The sequence below is a fragment of the Falco naumanni genome, chromosome 10 (assembly GCF_017639655.2).
Source record: "Falco naumanni isolate bFalNau1 chromosome 10, bFalNau1.pat, whole genome shotgun sequence".
NCBI lineage: Eukaryota > Metazoa > Chordata > Aves > Falconiformes > Falconidae > Falco > Falco naumanni.
Window position 1 is genome coordinate 16587952 of NC_054063.1, and position 10603 is coordinate 16598554.

A 10603-nucleotide genomic window follows, 5' to 3' on the forward strand; every position below is an offset into this window, starting at 1 on the left:
GATCTGGAAAGAGAAGCCTGGCCTGGCACATCACGTGTATTTTCAGCTTGGTGCTGCCCTGGAGAAGGGGTGGCTCGTCATCTTCATTATGAAGCTCATAACCTGTTAGGAAAGTTCACTGGCTACCACAGTTTCTCTGAGGTGTGTGAACCTGAATGAAAAGGTGGAAAATTTCAGCAAAAAAATCCAAATGTTTTGGTTGGTTGGTTGCAAGAAATAAAAAGAAACTCTTCCTCACCCAACAGCCCTCAGGCTTGTCAGATCTCGGGCTGGAAACAGTGACAGTAGCAGGGATTCCCAAAAATCACCAGAACACCATGAAGTGGAGAATGCTGGTACGTCAGAGATAGGGGCTATCAAAATTCTTCACAGTCATGAAAGGTGCTTCGGGTTTTTTTATGACTGCTGATAGCACCTTGTATTTTATATAACCTTCAACTGAGATTTTCAATCATTTTAAATGCATGAGTAAGCTGTTTATGAGGTAGGTAAACACTGCTCAGAGCACCCTCTTAATACTTGGGTTTTATTTGCTTTTCCTGGGTTTTATTTGCTTTTCCTGATCTTACTGTCTGATCTTCCTGTTGCTTGGGCTTTGTCCTTCTACCCTTCTCCTTTTTATTTTATTTTTTTTTTCCCCTGTTCCAATTCCCCTCGCATCCTCATTTGTTATCTGGAAGGAAAGAGACAGTTACGCTGGGGTCCACAACAACTGCTGAAAAAAGGGCTCAGGAAACCATATTCCGGCAATTCATGAGCACACTAAATCTCAGTATGGTAAGCTTTTCCCCATTAAGCCCTTTTCATCATTTACCACAAGATTATTTTTCTTCCCTGTGCTTTGCTCGCTCTTGCAGGTCATGCACCCACACCTGCACTGCCCTCAGTTTCCTGCTGCAACCCTATGAAGGTGCAAGTTGAGCTCCTCCTATTCATTTAGAGCTGGAATATCCCAAACTTTGTAGTTCAGGCCCCAAGTTGACTGATGAAATAAAAATAAGTGGGTTTTCCACTACCAGAGAAAAGTTGGCTAGATGATTAAGTCTTTTTGTTTATAAATTCTTGTTAATTTTAGGGTGTTTTAAAAAAAAAAAAGGATTAAAAAAAAATCTGCCATGGAACATGTTCAAATCGGCAAAGAAATAACAATTGTTACTTGTTATTAAATCAGCTGAAACTGTAAATGTTGGAAATTTTTCAGTTAAAGCTAGTACCTTGTGGAGGCAGTTGTGAATACTGTGGGTATCTGCTGTCCTCTGTGGTTACCAAAAAGTGGGTGAATAATAGAAACCAGATGCAAACAAATACAAAAGAGTTCCTTCACAAGGGCATTTGGAATGAAACCAGAAAAAAAATAATTCTGAACATGGCTGCTGGAGACTGCTCACAATACATCAGGAAAAATTGTTTTGTTCCAAATAGACTATCACTTGCTTTCCCAAGCATTGTTGTGAAGAACAAATGTGGTTACTGATAGTCTGCAAGTTTGGCTAGCGATCAACGCCACAGAACAAATGCAAAATCAAATTCCAGTTGACGGGTTAATACAGATTTTCCTTCCATATGCAGAACTGATATGTAAATAGATATTAAAGCAGCTCAGGCTGATAAAATATTGAGAGCTTTAATTTGGTTCAATATCACAAAATGTTTTATGTGATTTGTATGCAGAAATCATGTTGGGGAAGCTGAGGAAGAAACCTCTTGTGTTAATTATAAAATACCATGGAAAGATGTGGTAGCATTTTCCTGCTTGTGCATGTAATAGATCCCAAAAAACTGCAGGAGTGCAAAAAGAAAACTGAAGAAAAAAAGAAAAAGAGGTAGCATTTCCCAATTTAGGAATCTGGCACACAAGAAGTTAGGATTTGTTAAAGTAGAAGTTAGTTTGATAGAGATTTTCTGCACTACCTGAGATTATTCTCCGACCTTAAATTACTTGTTTATATAGTATAGCATGACAGTGGGGAGCATGGATTAGAGTAGTACGTGGGCAGTTTTCAGCTTGGTCTCTTTTTATCTCTGTTACCTGTGGATCTCACCTCCAGCATATTTTTTTATATTCTAAAAAACAAATCCACAATCTTTCCAGGCGTAGGAAAATTAAGGCTTTCCTTCTACTACATCTACAGCTGTCTTTACAAAAGCAGCCCTATTTGATCTTGCTGAAATCTAGAGCAAAGCTTCTAGCAGAGGGCAAGATTTGGTCCTCAAAGAGCAGATGGGCAAATTTCCATTTTAAACTACATACTACCTTTTTTTAATTTGTGGTAACAGATAGTGGTTACTGATTTAATTAGTTCTTTAAAAAAATTAATAATCAGCCACTTTTATGGCATACAGTGACAAACTAAGCTTAGACCAAGTCTTTGCTGAACTATTTGTGGACAATACATTGAGGCACAACTGAATAGCTTTACAATTTTTTTTCCTGCACTTTGCTGTGCTGTTAACACATCTCATTTATTTATACTTGGTGAATTAATGTGCTTCAAGTACTTAAGCGTTTGCACGAGTAAGAAGGCTTGGATTAAGTGTATTGTCTTCCAAAGTCCTAAAGCAATCATTCTCCCTCCCAAACAGCCTTTTGCAAGTGACTCTGCCTGTCATCAATGTCATTTTGATTAGATGATGGTAAAGAGCTACTTAGGTGTTTAGCAACTTTCTAATAGCATTTTGCATTCACTTCACTGGATAAATTAGAGAGAAGCAAGTATAAAACAATGCCATTAAATCAGATTAAATTATATGAAAATTGCAATTTAAATAGTATAATTGTTTTTATTATGTCAAAACATCACATTATGCATTTTACATTTTCCCCTTATTGCTTTTAATGCTGTTTTACTAAGCAGTATAAGTAATAAGATTTTGCACATAAAAGGGCACAGAGAGCATTGGGTTTACTTCTAGAAGCTATTTCCTTATTGTATCTCACCTAAAAATAAAACAACAAAAATCTTTCTCCAATTTTGCTGTACAAGGAGTTTTTATGGAAGCACAGAAATAACATCACAGTCTGCCAACAGAAGGATCCTTGTAATTCTGCCTCTGTTTACACCCCGAAAATAAAGCCATCAACTGTGTCTGTGGAATTTGAATCAGGTGGATTGCATATCCTCAGAATGATTCAAATTCCTTTTCTGTATTATTTATGCGTAGCCACTCACAGCCAGAGCTGGTGCAGAGACATTGAGGTATAAGACAACAGATGATGTTCTCCAGTTTGCAAGTTCTCAAAGGAACTTCTCAAAGTCCATGAACACACTGGTACAAGTTGCCTAGAGAAGTTGCGGATGCTGCGTCCCTGGCAGTGTTCAGGGCCAGGCAGGCAAAAAGAGAATGCTGTATCCCCAGGAAAAGTAAAATTTAGAGATGCTGATGCATGTAATTGAAATAATGTTATTTTATTCTCAAGATGTGTGTAACTGTCTCTTCACCTAATGTAAACAAGAATGTCAAACAACAATACTAATTTTTAGTGAGCTGTTGTCTGTAAGACAGTTAAAAACCAGCACATTCACTCAGTGGCTCTCAAGAAGTGAGGAAAAGACACACAAATAGTAAAAGCACTCAAGAAAACCAGATGTGTTGAGTACTGGCCTGTGTGTACAGCTTTCCCAGTGTTTCATAAACAAATCTAAACACATACCACAGTGCTCACTGAGTTTTAACTAATAAAACCAGGAGAACTGACATTTGTACCGTTAAGAGAGTCCTGGTCCAACGAGTGTTTTGTGCTAGAAAGCAAGAGAGCTCCGTGGGACAGAGCAATTTCTTTCCTATGTTCTCGGCAGATAACAAATGGAGAAAATGTCACCTAAAGAGGCTTGGATCATCCCAGAACCATCAGGCTGATGTCCACGCATTGCCAAATGGCACAACTGGAACAGATGCTGGAATAGGCTTCTTTACTCCACTTTATATGTTTAGGTTCTCAAGACTTAAGTTGTCTTAGGAACACAATCCTTTTTTTTCCCCAAATGCAGAACTGCTGGCGTGAGGCCGGAACAGTTATCTGAGAATGCACAAGTTGTACTTCAGACCAGCCTCACTTCCTTCTGGCTGACCACACTGGATCTTAACAGGAGAAACCTTTAGAGCATGTGCATAGCCTGCATTTCTTAGAGCTGTGGCTTACGTTCGAATTGTAGGACTTGATCGCATCACCACAGTGAGCCACTTCGTTTACCATTCACTGGCTATACTAATTACAGAACCGGTGTAGAAGCAATCGGTCAACTCAGCCATGTGAAACTCCACTGAAGTTACACAACAAATGATATTAAACAACAGAACACATACCTCATAGTTTTTGGTCGGAGAGAAACTTTGCTAATCTAAAATAAGGAACTGCATAGTATAACCGAGGACAGAATTTATATCTGTCAGATCAGTTTAACTGTAGGGGATAGACATAAATGTTGAAATGCCAGGCCCTTAGGCTACCCAGCTCTGCTGGAAGCACTGGCAGAGCTGAAGAGCTGAGATAAGAGAGCTCTGCTAAACAGAAGCAACTCCGGGAGGGGGAAGAAAAGTATTTACTGGTCTTATCTTAAAACATAAGCAAAATTAGTGCAAGAAAACAGCAAGCCAAGTACCACCTTTGCGGCATGTATGATACAAGCTGGAAGGCAGTTTTAACTAGGAATTGTGAATGTCAATGTACTGCTCCTGGTAATTTGTATTAAACTGTGCAACATTTTGAATGTTAACATCATCAGAATTAATTTGTCTCATAGTCATGCTTGATTTTACTGAATTGCCATGAGCTGTCTTCTTTTCAGGTGCATTCCACATATGAATTTTGTGGCTTTCTTCTCTTCAAGAGAAGGCAGGGACAAGAATGTATGATACACACAAAAGCTGACACTTGTTTTAGCTGCAGTAAAAACGGCAAAGAAGGAACATCCCTCTTCACTGACAAAAGCTGAGATTTTTACTACCTAGTTTGTGGTAGTACGAACCTTTCAGCTACAACTGTGCAAGAGTTTCTCACATTTGCCATCTCCGTTTTGGTGTCTTCCTATCCCTGACGTGTCTTTTTTTGTCAGCTGGGATTTTACACACTAAGACCTACAAACCCTTCAGGCTAATACATACATAGAAATGCTCAGAAAACTTTCTCATAAGCAAATACTTTAGGAACTCACAAGAAGAGGCATCACTCCAATAATGTATAAAGAAAATATTAGGAAATTAAGTATGTCAGAAGGAAGTAACATTTCAACATCTGATAATCACCCTCGATGCTAGAGGATCCATTTCCTGTGTCTTTCTCTCCATCTACACATAATTGCACCAGAGTTGCAAACCACTTCTCCTTAGCCACCACAGCTGCCTCCCACCCCTGGGCTCAGGACTGCCTGGTACCCTCACTGACCACATCACAGCCTGGCTTATATTTGACTTACTGGGGGAAAAGCTCTTTGATACATGACTGGCAGCGTTATTGAAAAAAGCCATCACTGAGCCATCCTCAAGAGGAACTACAACGTGCCAGCTGGAAAGACAAACACTGCAATGAAACATAATTTCCAGACACCGAGATGGTTACTTGTTACCACCGTAAGAAAAAAGTATGGGCACTTGTTGAGATATTTTGGGAGTTTATCACAGCCATTTGCTTGATAGACATTGATTTTTCAGCAGAACTGTAATTCTGGCAACAACAGCCCATTTTTCCTCACAAGTAATCAGTCTAGTAGCAGCACCCGCAACAGTTAAATGTGTTCCCCCTCCACCAGTACATCTTTCCTGTCAGCATTAGTTTTACACACATAATAAAAGTGATAAACTCTGACTTGAATTAACAAACTGCTTAATGTATACTTGAGTCACCTCTCCAAGAGCCTGATTCCAAGTACACTGAATAAGAGAGCTTCCTATCAATTTCAGTGAGGACAGATGAACGTGGCTATGTGCTTATAGACACTACTGAACTGGGGCAAGTACCACTGCAGCATGAAGCCTATCACACCACAAAAATCATGTCATATAAATTAGTTGTTCTCTATTCCAACACTTGCATAGCACGCAAAAATATTTCCTTGTCCTCTTGGATTGTTTCCGTCCTGCTTCCCGGCATATTAAGTTTGCCTGTAGGTCAAAGGACAGACTCAGGCTCAACAAATGTAATTACACAAGTTCATTCTCATTACCAGGCTGTAAATACTTTGCACTTACAGTCCTTAAAACATCACCTGCCCAAAGGAAATTATTAACAGAAATATTAGCTAATCTAAGTAACAAAGCTTAAGATGAGTCATGGAGGAAAAAATTATTTTGGTTTGATACTTTCAGTATTTCAATAGTCAGAGAAGTGAAGCCCTTTTCATACTTGAGAAATTTTGTTAATAACGTTACCATATGGCATAAGAATAAATTCAGCAGTCATGAATTCTAGTTCATATCAATGTGAAAACTATATCCTAGGGTTTTACATTCATTGTAATCACAGTAACACGAATCCATTTCATATAGTCAATCTCTTATAATTTAGACTTGATGGCCAATAACGCAAAAGGCAAGTTTAAGAGCGCTGGTGTAAGGGAAGCTCTCAGGTGGTTGTCCTGAAGGCAGTTATCTCGCTCCACTGTAACAGAGGCAGAAAGAGCAGAACCACTCCTCCCTAGCCACTGCTCCTGCCTTAAATGTTTCCTCAGGCACTCCCAACTCCCAACAAAAAAGGGCACTGAACATTTTCGTGGTCACATTTGACAGGTTTGGCTGCTAACTTAAACCTTTCATATTTCAAGACACACATCTGTAAGGCATTAAAAAGAAAGGCAGGGCAGAGATTAAAACAACTGTTCAATTTTCCAGTAATACATATAAGATGTTATTGTAGCTTGACTTAAGTTTTGCACAGTATTGTATTTATTTATTTATTTTAATCTAGGAATTACCAAACTGAATCATATGAGAGGTCTACTTAGTTCAATATCCTGCTTAAACAAAATAGGCTTCCAAAGTTGACACCTGTAGTAGCCAACTACAAATTAATGAACTCTTCCAGACCTCTTTTGAACTGACAAAAAAAATTGTTTACACTCTGTCAAAATCTTTAGCTTGATTAATTTTAGTTACTTGTGCAAGTCTTTTGTTATTAGTTCATAACCTGGGTTATAAATCGTATTTATCTGGATAGTCCAGATAAATACTTACAATTAAAAAATAAAATTCTTGATTTCTAGTAGCTACGAGCTCCACGCTGTAATCACACAAAAGATACTTCGTTTGTTAGTTTCTATTTTTGCAAAAGCATGGTGGGTATTTTCCTTTCCCTTGTGAACTAACCTCTTTCCAGTTTTCACTTCCTCTACTCAGAAGAGCTTCCCTAGGGTTTATTCTTGTAATCATTCTCTGACCCTTCTATAAAATTCTTTATAGAGATGTGGCTGTTGCAACACATATTTATTAGATTTTGGTCTTGTTTTTCATTTATACTATGTTAAGATGATAGAATATATATTTAAAAATACCTTGAATTGCAAACTTGTTACATAATTAAGGGACAAGATTAAAAATGGTTTGAATAGCATAACTAAAAAAAGTTAAAATTAGTTTCATTACCTGTCTGGTTACTGTAAAGTAGATTCATGTCTGTAACATATATAAAAAAAGGTTAAAAATGTTTTTTTCCCCCTTTTGATTTGACACACACATTTAAGCTGCTTTTTTTTTTCTATATGGATTGAGGCAGAACAATACGCTATTACCATTTTATCTCCAACTGCACATCACTTTTACCCTTCAGTGAAGATGGTGCATTATTTAAAATAATCAAACAACAGAGCACAGCTCTAGGTTAGGTTTAGGACGCGATCACAACTTCAGGCTGATCATTTAGAGCAGAAAATATTTTGCGGCTGCTAACATGAGCAGCAGCATGTACTTGTTGTCATTCATGCTGCCTGAATACACCTGGACCTGAGCAATCCCATTTCATTACATGCTAAGCACAGCTCTCTGGACTAGTCACTGAGTTGCTCAGAGATACAGATTTTAAAAAGCAGGTTTACATACTTATGAACATATTTAAAGCCGAAATGCATTATGTATGCCATAGTCAACCATGGAATCGTGTCAGCGTTCTTGCAGGCTGGACGGGAATACACAGAACTGCAGCTTTGCATCAAGAGTTATAAATGATTAACCGTCCTCACGGGGGCAGGTGGAGCCCAGCTCTCAGAAATGCTATCGTATCGTGATGCCACCCAGTGACAGGGGCTTAATGGGAAGGCATCCTCCCTCCCTACAGGTATTGGAAGTTCCCCTCTCTGTGCTTCCCTCCATCTGTCCATTGAATACTGACTATCTGTAATGGTCATACACTGGAAGACTCCAATTTTGTTTTATTTTTTTCCTTACATAGATTAGGCAATCTGGAGCTTGCTCAGCCTGCTATGTCCTCCCCAAATGGGCATTTGCTGCTTTTCTTCCTACAATAATCTCACCAAACTACTTAGTTACTGTTCCGATTAATTACCAGAAACTTTTGCTGTATTTTCCCATTAGTTATAACCCAAGTTAAATAAGTACTACTTTACAAATACTGACAATTCTGTATTTGAAATTCCTGGCATAATACAGAGACATATACTCTAAAAACTTGATAGCTGATACTGACAGCAAAGTATCAATAAATACGAAATATAAGGACAAAAGTTAATCTAACACACACACAAATCCTTCAAAGAAAAAAAAATATTTTTTTTTCATTCTGGAGGAAACAAATTAACAGCAGTGCCCTGCATGCAACAACATGTGACACAGGCATCACCCTATCTGAAGATGAGCAAGCTGATAAGTCATTCAAATGATTCACTTTTAAAGGGTGACATTAGTTGGATGCTGCTTAGAGTACTGCTTACACATTGCTTACGTTAGCATGAAGCTTGCAGAACAGATAAAAAATGTTTTTCAAGTTTCTCTAAAAATAATTTATAACAAATACAAAGCTGAATGGAATGAGCACTTTCTTTTCCAGCCAGATGCAGACCCCTGTACCATATGCTATATACTTACTCAGTCTGTGTACCACACAGATGGAAGAAAAAAGATCTGTATGGGCAGCAAACAAGCCTGAAGAAGCAGAATTCGTCATCCTTACAACAGATAGGATGTGAGTTTAGCCCAGTGACAGCCCCTTGCTTGAAAAACCATGGGACTAATTGCTTCCTACCAGGAGTTGAACAGTCTGGCTGATGAAGAGTTCTCACTTGAGGCAGCTAGCCTATCTGCAGGGTAAAGTATTCTCAGCAGGAGCAGCAGTCTGCATCAAAGCCACAGATAAATGCGTTTCCATGCTCCCATGTCAGACAATACAGAAAATCCTTTGAGCAATATTAGATGTAACAGAAATCGCCTAAAAGAAGCATTTGAATGCATAATGCTCTTGTTACTCACAATACTGCCCTTTCGCTTCAAATGTCCCCAATTTTAAAGTGCTGATATTTTATTGGTCTTCAACAGACAATTTCTTCCACTAATCATCCAGGATTTATCAGTGAAAAGAAGGGAGCATGCTGTGCCATGCAAGGCTACCATGATTTAGAGTTCTGACTATCTAGCAGTATTTAAATAACCTTGGCATTAACAGCAAGCTGTCAGTGCAATTTCCAAGGCTACATAAGAAAAGGCTGCAAGGACGGGGCCTTAGGGAAGCTGAGAAAAGAAACTGTCCAATTACTCCAGCAAAGTCAAGGGCAGCATAAAGCAAAGCATTGCCAGGGGCTGACGGGGTCCAGCAGCCCTAGAAGCCCACACTTTGGGTTTTCTTTCCTGTGAACTGAGTTGTCTCAAATCAACCATTTTGTAAGCATTGTCCCTTAGTGAACTGTTGAGGTGTTGGGCAATGTATTTTCAGCAGAAGCCATCAGCCTGGATTTCCCACCCCATTTCAGTATTTGCATTGGGAGTCCTCTTCATTCATAGGAGTGCAAAGTTCAAATGTTCTACCACAGCAATACATCTGTTGCCAGTGAGTGTGCTATTATTATGGACATCACTCCTCCTCTGTAACAATGCTGTAATGTATTGAAATTGTTATCTGCAAAACAGTGACAAAACAGTTAAGAGGTTTTCGTGGTTTAACTCTGGCTGGCAACTAAGCCCCACGCAGCCGCTTGCTCACTCTCCTCTGATGGGATGGGAGAGAGAATTGGAACGGTAATAGTGAAAGAACTCGTGGGTTGAGATAAAATCAGATTAATAAGTAAAGAAAAACTGCTGCAAAGCAAAGCAAAGCAAAGCATAACAAGGAATTAATTCACCACTTCCCACAGGCAGGCAGGTGCTCATCCATCTCCAGGAAAGCAGGGCTCTGTTATGTGTAACAGTGACTTGGGAAGACAAATGCCACCGCCCCAAACATCTCCCCCCTCCTTCCTTCCTTCCTTCTTCCCCCAGCTTTACATGCTGAGTACGATGTCATATGGTATGGAGTATCGCTTTGATCAGTTGGGTTCAGCTGTCCCGGCTACATCCCCTCCCAACTTCTCGTGCACCCCAGCCTGCTCGTTGGTGGGGTGGGGTGAGAAACAGAAAAGGGCTTGATTCCCTGTAAGCACTGCTCAGCAATAACAACCAAGAAAAAAAA